The sequence below is a fragment of the Corvus brachyrhynchos genome, unplaced genomic scaffold (assembly GCF_000691975.1).
Source record: "Corvus brachyrhynchos isolate BGI_N302 unplaced genomic scaffold, ASM69197v1 scaffold90, whole genome shotgun sequence".
Classification (NCBI taxonomy): Eukaryota; Metazoa; Chordata; class Aves; order Passeriformes; family Corvidae; genus Corvus; species Corvus brachyrhynchos.
The window spans coordinates 3,083,028-3,087,459 of NW_008236932.1; the positions used below are offsets into that span (position 1 = coordinate 3,083,028).

Consider the following 4,432-nt stretch of genomic DNA (forward strand, 5'->3'; position numbering starts at 1 on the left):
TCTCCCCGGACTGCCCTTCACCAATTAAAGAAAAACACAGCCCATATTTTCTCACAATGAGTCTCCATTGGAGACTGCTTGATCTTCAAATACTTGCTTTACAGTATATGTATATATGAGCAATTATCACAGTACAGTAAAAGGTCCTTTGTGCTTTTTTTTTCTTTTTCTGTAAGACTTGATCATAATAAAAGCATATGGTTTTCAAGTATATTCCACTCACATGAGCAGTTCCACATTTGCTTGTTTAATATAAAGCACTCCTCCATGAATATTACTAAGAATCCTGCTATTCAGAGCTTTTATCACTCATGACTGTGTCCTCTCACTCTGGAGTTGCTACACCATGTACAGTTTGACAGAGCTTGGCCACAGTTTCTTTTTCAAATCCTCCAAAAAACTCACAAGCTATATTTATATATATCATTGCTCATTGCTTATTACTACCACTGTCATTATCAGATAATAGCAAACTGGACTAAGGACATGTGTATTGGCAATTTGCCAGAAACGAGTCTCTGATAAAAGTTAAGATATTGTGAGACGGAAGAAATTATTAAGCAAGGGTTCATTTTTTTAGTGTTGAGGCTTTAGGCATCAATTTATTTGAATGTAAGTTTCTTCTGTGATAAAAACCAGATTTGTTCAAATCAGAGAGCTGTGCACACCTTGGGAACAGAGCCAGATGAAACTACAAGAGAAACTGAGCTCCAGGACCAAGGAACTCCTTTCTAGTTCTTGCACCACTGAGGTAAACGCAGAAACCTCTGGAGATGAATGAACAAAACAGGCAGTGGTAGCATTTCTCTCCTAAACAGGTAGCTAAACCTGCCAGACTGAAAACCTAAGCACTTGAAAGAAAGCAAATTTTATTTACTTAAATATCTAAAAGTCAGATTCTCACCTCCTAAAACCAGCACTTCTGATGAACTGCATATAGTTACACAGGACTTACTCAACAAGTCTGCCTCAAAATTAGTAGATACATTTTTAGTGCAATAAAAAGCCTCCAAAAACAAGATGAGGGGTAGGCAGTCACTTTTCCTACTGGTTCCAATCCTCCCATGCATGCCTTGTTAGTGCACACTTACACAAGAACAATCTCAAGATACCTAAAACCCCACACAGGTTGCTGCACCCAAGAAAAGGGTGCTGGGCCTGAACAGACACATGATGCCTTCCCCAGCCCTCTCAGTTCCAGCTCTACTCACAGTCCAGGCAGCTGAAATGGCTCCTATTCTGTTATGGTTGGATAAATGAGATGCTGTATATTACCACAGGTTGTGTCTGGTGTAAATGGGTGGGAGAGGCTTTGCAAAGAAATGCCAAGTCTACTCAGCTGCTCCCCAGGGAAAAATAATGGAGCAATGTTTCACAGGTGCAGAGCCTAACAGGCTGAATAATCTCTCTTGTAAATTAAATCTCATTTCTTTTCCACATGTGCCTTGACTTAAATACTCCATGAATATTAGTTAATGGTGTCTCCCAGAAATACAGCCATTTTAAATGTCATCCTTTCTATGCAGCTTAGTGCAGAGTCTTCAAATTTTCCTGTACTGGAGCCAATTAAACCCACATGGTCTAGCTAAAATCATACAGCAATCTCACACTTTTTGCAGGATTTGCGTGCCCAACAGGTACGGCAGTCTTGAGCCAGTTCACCATTAACACCTCTTTCTTATCACTGATTTCCTGAACTTATTGCAACAATACCTAACACTTAGTTCTTGCACCTCCTAAAGACTAGGTATTCAAAAATAATTAATTCACTTCATACACTTTTTAATCTAAAACCTACCTTAGTATCTATCTCCTACACAGATATCCACTAAAAGAAACCACTCTACTTTACATATTCTCCCTTTAGCTCATGTGAGTAGTCAGCTGTTAGGAAGTTATTCTATTATTAATTTTATTAATATGTTCTAGCTCATTCAAACATGAATATAGACCTTCGTCTAGACATGTAACTTTGAACTCTCATCCCAGGATTTTCTCTCCTTTCATTGTGTACTTACAACCACAGATTCCATCTTAGCTTTTGAAAACATTAGTTCACCAAACTGAAACCTAAGTTGGGTATTAACCAGGTAGTAAAAACATTTTCATATGCACGTTGACAGTTTGTGCCTGCCATGCAAGATGTCTTGTGCCAAATGCCACTTTAAATCTAACCTTCCTGAGGGCACTCAACTTGCCCCACAGCTCTGCCAGCACAAGCCCAGGGAAGGCCAGGGGTAAGTCATGCTTGCTGGCTTTTTGCACCATATTAGCTCATTTTGTCAGTTAGTAGAAATGAGACAAGGAAGGGCAAGGCCCATCTGGAATTAAACCTGGACAAGGATGTCAAGAACAACAAGAAGAATGTCTTTAAATACATCAATAACAAAAGGTAAATTAAGAAGACACAGAGAAGGCAAAGTTACTGAACGCCACCTTTCCATTGGTCTTTGCTGGGAAGACCAGCCCTAAGGAATCTCTGACCCAGGTGACCAGGGTAAAGGAATGTTGGAAGCAAGACTTTTCCTTGGTCAGGGAGGGTTGGGTTAGAGAATACCCAGGCAAACTCAACATACACAAGTCCATGGGCCCTGATAGGACACACCCAAAAGTGCTGAGAGTGCTGATAGACATCGTAGGTACGCTCCTTATGATCATCTTTGAAAGATCACGGAGATCAGGACTGGTGCCTGAGGACTGAAGAAAGCAAATATCACCCCAGTCTTCAAACATGGCAAGGAGGATGCAGGGAAATACCAAGCCAGTCAGCCTCACCTCAGTCCCTGGAGAGGTGATGGAGCACCTCATTCTGGAGGCCACCTCTATCCACAGGGAGGACAAGAAGGTGATCAGGAGTAGTCGGTATGGATTCACAAAAGGCAGATCATGCTTGACCAACCTGATTGCCTTCCACAATAAAATAACTACCTGGATGGATGAGGGGAGAGCAGTGGATCTTGTCTACCTCGACTTCAAGGCTTTCACACTGTCTCTAACAATGTCCTCACAGGCAAACTCAGGAAGAGTGGACTGGATGGATGGATTGAGAACGGGCTGAACAGGAGACCCCAGAGGTCATAATCAGTGGCACAGGCTCTAGCTGGAGGCCTGTCCACAGTGGTACCTCCCAAGGGCCCAGTCTTGTTCAACTTACCCATCAATGACTTGGATGAAGGGGCAGAGGCCTCCTCAGCAGTGTCACTGGCAATGTAAATCTGGGATGACTGGCCAATACCCCAGGGTACTGTGCAGCCCTTCAGAAGGACCTTGACAGGCTGGAGAGATGGGAGGGGAGGAACCTTCTGAAATTCAGCAAAGGCAAATGCAGGATCCTACACCTGGGGAAGAGTAATCCCATGCAGCAGCACAGACTGGGGGCCAACCTGCTGGGAAGCAGCCTTGCAGAGAAGGACCTGGGTGTCCTGGTGTCCTCTGTGAGCCAACAGCATGTCCTTATAGCCAAGCAGGCCAATGGTACCCTGGGCTGCATTCAGAAGAGCATTACTAGGAGGTCAGGGGAAGTGATCCTGCCCCTCTACTTGGCCCTGGTGAGGCTTCACCTGGAGTGCTCTGTCCAGTGTGGGGCTCCTCAGTACAAGACGTGGAGTTCCAGTAGGGAGTTACTAAGTTGATCTAGAGTTTGGGACATCTCTCTTATGAGGAAAGGCTGAGGGAGCTGGGCACGTTCAGCCACAAGAAGGGACAAGTGAGCAAGGACCTCATCAATGTCAGTAGGTATCTGAAGGGAGAGTGTTAAGGGGACAGAGACAGGCTATTTTCAGTGGTGCCCAGCAATAGGAAGAGAAGCAACAGGCAGAAACTGATGCACTAGAAGTTCCACCTGAACATGAGGAAGAATTTTTTACTGTGCGGGTTACCACACACTGGAAAGGTTGCCCAAAGAGGTTGTGGAGTCCCCCTTGCTGGAGATATTCAATAACTGTCTGGACACAATCCTGTGCCATTACTCCAAGATAGTCCTGCCTGAACCAGAAGTTTACACCAGGTGATCCACTGGTCCCTTCCAACATTACCCATTCTGTTGTTCTGTGATTCTTCTGTGCAGACAAGCCAGCCTGGGGTGCTGCTGATGAGAAATGAACCATAACCACCTGCTTGTCTGCTCAAGATGTAAAGCCAACGAAGGAAATATCGGCTAATCACCTCAGAAGTTCAGATTAGTAGAGCAGTCCAGGGCCAGCATCAGTATTTGGACAACTGCCTGCTTCCACGAGTCACCAGGGAAACGCGCTGACAGAAACCGGCCAATGCCACCTTCCCCCCTGGGACCGCGTCTGTGTGAAACCGTGTATCTCCTGTACCCCCGCATAAAACATTAAGGACGGCTTTTGTTGGAGCCGGCGGGAGCCGGCGTCTCACGCGACAGCGTCGCGACTGAATAATTTAGGGCTCGTAAGGGATCGGCCTCCCG

General features: G+C 44.9%; 1 protein-coding gene across 1 annotated transcript in view; it reads left to right on the forward strand.

Moving 5' to 3' along the window:
• The window catches only part of GRAMD3 (GRAM domain containing 3), a 44,758-nt gene that overhangs the window by 13,215 nt on the left and 27,111 nt on the right, over positions 1-4,432 (forward strand). The window lies entirely within an intron of this gene.